Source organism: Triticum urartu, chromosome 6 (assembly GCF_003073215.2).
Source record: "Triticum urartu cultivar G1812 chromosome 6, Tu2.1, whole genome shotgun sequence".
NCBI classification, from domain to species: domain Eukaryota; kingdom Viridiplantae; phylum Streptophyta; class Magnoliopsida; order Poales; family Poaceae; genus Triticum; species Triticum urartu.
In genome coordinates, this window is record NC_053027.1 from 12712323 (window position 1) to 12719648 (window position 7326).

General features: G+C 44.9%; 1 long non-coding RNA gene across 1 annotated transcript; it reads right to left on the reverse strand.

The window, feature by feature from the left end:
- Positions 1 to 324: 324 nt before the first annotated feature.
- On the reverse strand, positions 325 to 2049 carry LOC125515982. Its single transcript, XR_007287197.1, has 4 exons — positions 1781 to 2049; positions 1440 to 1667; positions 899 to 1135; positions 325 to 800 (listed from the first exon to the last, which is right to left on the reverse strand). It is a non-coding gene; the product is annotated as an uncharacterized LOC125515982 (long non-coding RNA).
- Positions 2050 to 7326: the final 5277 nt, after the last annotated feature.

Here is a 7326-nt window from a genome sequence, read left to right on the forward strand (position 1 = left end):
TTAAGGGTGTTACTGTGAATAGCCGGACGGCAGATCAAACTTACCACTGCCCTGCAAAATCACTTGCACCTACCTCTGCCGTGCACAGCCAGCGGGCGGCCGTATCTCAGTTACTCCCCTGTCCACCCTCCCCAACCCGAAGAAGCACCTGCAATCTCGCCGGAGTGGATCCCCTGCTCACGCTATGCCGGGTACGCTCCTGCGTGCTCCGCGTCTCCACCACCGCAAGTGACCTACACATGAATATCCGCTGTTTTTTGTGTTTTGCGAGGGTGGATCTGATCTGAATCCTGTGTATGCGTATTTTATTTTAATTGTGCAAATCTCGAATTGTTCTGAATTGCAAAGTACAGATCACTCCTAGTATCCTAAGCTTTGTTTAGAGCAGAACACGGATCTGTTTCCTTTTAGCCTGTCAATGCAAAAACGAGCGCATGCATATGCAGATTCGAGGCAGAACTACTTTGTCCAGAATACATTCTGTTCTTAATATTTTTGCTAGTGCATGCCTACGTACACATCAAGCATAGCATTTTGCATGTCTGATATCACTGGACATAGGGACCGCACGCTATGTGATACTACATTGCTTAAGCACTGACAACATTATCTACAGGCTGTAATCATGTCCGACTCAGGCAGTTGTGATGTCGCGGCTCAACAAGTATCACCACAAGACGCTGAACACTTGTCCGTGCCAATGAAGGACAGGCCCTACCAGCCCCCACATCCCGAATTTCAGTTAAGAGAGCAGGACGTTCACACCGGCAGGATGAAGTATTCTCCACTATTGGCTTTGCCTGCAACCATTTCATACTACCAACTTTCAGCAAAACAAGTGCAGACAATCTAAAAAAGATATGCATATTGTAAAAAGTTTCAACAAACAGAAGCATACCGCACAACCACACCCTATCTCCTGCATGCATTTTGTCCGATTGACATTTAGCCTAATCTTCCCACATCGAATTCCAAATCCTTTCTCCCATGAATACAGGTATCAAAAGTGACCCCTAATTTCGGTACAATGACATTCTCCCCAGGGGCCTCGGCAAAGGCGCGGACTGATTTCTCCAATGTTGTGATCCTACCTGGGCATGGGGCACGACCTGGCACAGCAGCTCCGATCCTGACTCTGAAATACAAACACACAAATTATGGTCGGTTTCAACAATGACTCGCTGCCAGTCATCCTCTTTCCCACACAAATATTCAGATGTCATTTCTGCATTCTGACTTTGCTCATTCTAATGTTTCCAATTTCTGTCACAGACTACCCCTCCTGCACTTGCACACAATGCAATCATGGCAACCACAGATATCTTTCCCACAATTTTATCAATTTTACTTCTGTCCTCGTAGCACAACAAACGACAGAGATACATTCTGAAGTAGGTTTCCTTATGTTCCTAATAATTTGTATGCTTTGAAGTTCATACCTTCGTGTACACCCAGGCGTCTTTGAATCAATCTGCTCCATGGAGTTTTCTGAAGCCTCTGGCTTATCTCCACTCCCTGCTTATCCTACCGCCGACACCGGACAGATCTGCGCTCCGCCACTTGAAGCACTCGCAGCTGCCACTTCAGCGCCGGGCGGCGATCTAACAGGGTGATGCAGCGGTTCCATTGGTAAATCGCTGTCAGTCACCTCTTCAATCGGAGTTCTACTGCGCGCGCGCGCGCGCACACACACACACAGCGAGCGCTCAAGATTTAGATCCCCCACTTTAGCAAAACCAAATCGCAGACCAGAAAGAGCAGACACGGGCAGATTTCGCACCTGTTGAACGGCTGCATCAAGAACTCCATGCGCGCCGGAGCAGAGATTCTCGAACCCTAGAACTGCTGCTATCGCCACCGAGCCGCCCCGATAGAACCCGACCGACAGGTGCGAGAGGAAGGAGCCACCATATCCACCTACCCATTTGTTCATTTACTCCAGCCCATTGACGTCGTTAACGGACACTGATCCACGGATCAGGAATTGGCTGCGGACTCGAGCCACGGCTCTGACGCCAATCGGCCATGGCCTGGAACGGAAATCCCGTTCTGCCCCACCGCCCGGGAGGATTCCTCCTTTTCTTTATCTCTGCCACGTCCTCCGCTGGGCCCGGCCTTGGTCACGTGTGTCAGGTAACGCGAATCGCGACGACGTATCGAGCGAGACAGATTCCGAGAGCCTGTGTTCTCGGGATCAATTACTCCGCGTCCCGACAATACCATTCTCACATGTCTAGCCGGCATGAAGAGTATCATCTGCTCAATATAGGCCAAGTTTTTTTATATTTTTTTGGGATGGGCTGAAAATCCGGTATTAAAAAATCTCAGCTATTCCAACGCTTGCGTTCGGCGCACCGGCCGAACGCTTCGGCCGGTCGTTTTCTTGCACGTGCATTCATCTCTCTCCTTCTTTATTTCAGAAAAGAAAGAAAGCATCGCAGCTCATTCATGGCTACTGCAGCCTTCGCCCGCTGCCTCACTGAGCGCCTCCGGGTAGATCCGCGTTGTTCCTCCAAGCCGGCTTGCCTCCCCGGTCGGATCTCATCCGCAGGCCGTCATGGAGTCGCCGGCCTCCCCTTCCCGTCAGCATGGGGGCGATCCCTTTTTCTCCTCCGGCGAGCAGGCCGCCGCCTCCCACGCCACCTCCTCAACAAATCCTCCGCGCCGCCGCATCCGATGCCACCAGTGTTGGAGACGAAAAGCCATGACCAGAGACGGTGATGTTGCAACCGGCGACGAGAAAAGCTACTACCGGCGACGAGAAAAGCTACGACCGGTGACGAGAAAAGCTACGACCAGAGACGACGACGTTGCAACCGGCAACGAGAAAAGCTATGACCGGCGACGAGAAAGTGGGTCGGTCATCGAGGAACATTTAAAAGCTGCAACCGATGATTGATAATGCTACATCCGTCATTGTCAAAAGCTTCAACCGGAGACGACGGGAATCGAGGGCCGTCCACCATGCAACCGCGGAAGCTGCAACCGGTGACGAAAAAAGCTTCAACCGGCTTGAAAGAAGCTTCAACCGGTGATATAAAAAGGTTCAACCGGCCAGAGCGAAATGCAAAAAGCTGCAATCGTTGACACAAAAGCTTCAACTAGAGACCGGCGAGAAAAAAGCTGCAGCAGCGAGCCGTTGAAGCACACGACGTTTTATATGCATCAATGGTGCTGCGGCGGATGCTGGAGCCGGCGCCCACGCCATTGCTGCACAGGGAGGAGCGGACTAGTGGGCGCTAGTGTTGCAACCGGCGAGCAACGATGGCGAGCGGCGATGAGCAGCAACGACGAGCAGCGACAGCGAGCGACGGCAAGCAGCAACGGCGAGTGACGGCGAGCGGCGACGGCCGCAGCGAATCCCCGCGGTGCTTCAAGCTCTCGGCTGCTCATGCGGTTTTTGACGGGGTACGGCATTGCTTGCTGCAGTTTTCTGTCTCTCCTATGCGGAAGGAGGACGAAGCGAGGTGGAGCAATCCGATGGCTCACAGAGATAGAATTGTACGGCCCGCGTATGACCGGCCCAAATTTGGGCCGGCGCACCGGCGCGTATCATCACCCATTTTTCTCAGCTGAAATTTTCAAATGAACTCTGAATTTAGAATTGTTCAGCGTTTAGATGTATTTAGTTTAACAAATTGCGAACACCAAGTGCTTCCTGTTCCAGTGGTCAGACCACCTCAGAATCGAACATGCAACATGAAGCTGGTAGGTCTCACGCCCTACCGCTAAGCCAAGAGATTGCATCCGATAATGTATGTATATGACACCTATTTGATATTGCTTTTGTGGTTTAAATTAAAAAAATCCGTCGATACCAAATTTTCCCCGTGCCCACTCAAATTTCCGGTAAGCTGTCGGCTATCGGAAATTGTGACCAAGAAAAAGGAAACCTGATATAGGCCAGTTGGTTGTGCCGTGACTCAAGTTCTCAGCATATTTTTGTTTAACAGCAAGACCTCCACTTCTCATTCATCATCAATAGTATTAAAATTATAAAGTTCAAAAAAAGAGTATTACAAATATGGTTAATACCTGTTAGAAAAAAAAGCAAGCAACATTCCCTTTGAGCGCTCATGATCTCTGTTCGTCTTTATTTCTTGGCAGATCGTGTTCACTTTAAATTGCCCACAGATATCTTCAACCGTGTCAAAGAAATTCACAGATGCTTCCTTATTAGCAATCGGATATTTACAACCCTCTCAGAACAAATCGTGATATATCAACCCTGATAATTTCACAGACTGTTCCTTATTTGCAACCTGGTAGAACAAACCTGATAGTGCCGGTTCATGAAGGTATAAATTTTAGTGGACAACACAAACATAAAGATGCACTACAGTGTTCAAGGCTATAGTATCAGCTGGGAACATAGACACAACAAAAGGACAGAATGTAACCGCAGCCATGAAGGAATTCCAGCATGCACCAGCGGCAAGTATTAGAAAAATAGAGTAGCTTTCATTTTCCTGGAAACCTCGACTAGTTAGGAAATCTTGGAAAACAATTCCAGGCATGTTCATTGATTAAGACATTATGGAAGCAAATGATTTGTTTAGCCAAAGAAAACTCCATATGCCTTATTTTGCCAATGAGGGCACTCACCTTCATATATAATCTCACATGTCTTCGATGCTTGCAGACCAACTACATATTTCAGTTTCTTGCCATGCCAAGCAGCTAAGGATTCAACACCCACCCTGTGGTGCCCTGCTTGTATCACATTGGACATGGTAAGGAAAGCAAGTAAATCCGAATAAACAAGTCATAAGGAAACAAGAAAATGCCACAAAATCCATGAAGATGCATTCCTTGCTTCACAATAAAAAGGCCATTAACAATGAGAATTTGAGTCATAGACTCATAGTACCCAAACGCATGCGTCTCGGATTATTCTAACAGTGATCAAATGGGATCAAAAGTGCGATGAAAACTATCCTAGACAGAATGGGTGAGAAATAGGGGGAAAGAAAAGAAATGCAACAAGTAATTATAAGTCCAACTCACCACTCTAATCATTTTTTGCACTACATGTAGTTTGTGCACAGTAAGCTGAGTGCAATTTGTCGGGTACTCGGCTTATAGCCATCACCGTCACTGATCCGTTAGTGGACGGCACGCAGGTCATGTGGCAGTTACGCTTGCCGTGTATGTTTTGTAAGCCGAGTACTTTTTCACGGTCCTCATGCCTTATTAAGCTGTAAGCCGAGTATGATCTATAAGCCGAATATCTTCTCAGAGTGTACACGGCTTATATGGAAGTAAGCCGAGTTGTGTTTTCTCGTCGTGTGTCCTGCTGCACATACTTGGTTTACGTAGGAATAAGCCGTGAACCCATGTTTTGACACTCAGGGTACGTCTTGATATTAGGCGATGTGTGATTTTCTTGTAGTGGCAGGTGCAACCAGTCAAATACTCCCTTCATAAACTAATATAAGAGCATTTAGATTACTATTTTATTGATCTAAACGATCTTATATTAGTTTACAGAGGGAGTATAAAGGTCATTCAAAGCTGACTCTAAAACCATCTGATTTGGAGACAAAACAGTGGAGAGGTAGTGAAGTTTCCTAGCTTAACCAAAAGAGGATTTCTTTATTTGCAGGTAGAGGAGACAATTTTATTTTGATAGCTTAACCAAAAGAGCTAGTCACTGAAATTCAAAATACTAACTATTAGAAATCAATGCAATAAAAGTTAGCATACTGAATATAATCTTCAAAAAATATTAGTAGAAAGCATGGACATTAGTGGGTGTGTTGTTCATTGTCCTTCTCTAGATACCTTTCTGTGGAGAGAAAACTAGTCCTGAAACAAATCGACCGAAAGCACCTTCACAATGAGGGCCTGAGGGGATAAAAAAACACAGCCCACTGATTCAGTTGTGATTGGATAACTCTAAGATAAATAATAAAACATAACCAAATATCAATGCATGATTGTGTTAACAGACTAAAAGAGATGGTAGAAAAATATGAGACTACAATTTCCCAAAAGATCAAATTAATGCACCACAGTATGTTAGCTTGCCAACATCATTTGTAAATTGAAACTATAAACAAGGGAGGGAAGGCACTAAAAGAAGTCGAGCTAACACAAATGAGAAATAAATATAGATAAGTACGAGAACATCGACATATCAGATAAACTTACCATGTAGCAACAATAACATTTATATACCAAGAAGAATTGGATAAACATAATTCTCAGTTATTGCAGCGCTTTATCAGATGACACATAAAGTGTTGACACAACAATGCTGCTATCCTGATGGATAAAGTTATCAGACAAAGCGACAATGGACTTACTACATACAGAAAAATGGCATTCCACAAATCACCAAATGCACCCAAATATTGACTAAATGCATGGGAAAAATGTGACATTAACTATTGATATGATCTGGAAGGCCGATCGGCAATAGAAAGCGTCAATTTCACACATATCAATTAAACTACATGGTTAAGGCTGAAATTACCAAAAAAGCAACTATATAGTTTTAAGAGGCAATGCGAACTATAATCTAAAGAAATATTTGATGTATAGTTAATGCTTTAATTTTTACCGATCCATGAGTATTTAGCCTTGCAAAGGTGGTCCTTGCTGATTCACACGGGATCCACGTGCCCCATGCATGCTAGTCAAGTCAGAGAGTAAGCTAGTAATGCTTTCCGCTACTGGACTTTAACCATCCAAGGTGGCTCATACAAGTTTACAGGCGTACAGAAAAATGAACATTTATATGTTGCACTTATTTGGAATTTTTTGACATTTTTAAATCTGTTGGGAGGGTACCCATTTAACCCTTCATATAAGTCAATCATCTCAATGCCAAACTTATAAAAAAAATGTGGATCAAACGGATTAGGAGGGTTCGAGCCCGCTGCGTCTGTGGATCAATGGCTGGGGCAGTTCCTCACTCTCTAATAGTACATGTGCAGAAACCAGTATCTTTAGTTGCTTGTGCATGAGACATCAGAAGCATTTCGCCATATATTAACTTCACAATTAGGAAATTTTTGCATGAATATTTGGAGTTGGGCCATTCCAGCAATATTAGGTAAACTGCATTTCAATGAGCGAGAAAACATACGGCGAGGATGAAGGAAGCAAGAACACATGATTGTTGACCCCATGTTGGCGGAAGGTTCAAATTCAGATTTGGAATACTAAATATTGGACACTGACCATGTTGAGGCAGGCTTCCCTTCTAATTGTACTGGGATTACCATATGTGACAAAAACTAAGAATATCACTCACAAGTCTGGGAAATAGAACTCATCATTTGCTATTAGAAGAATTCATTCATATAGTACATGTACTAG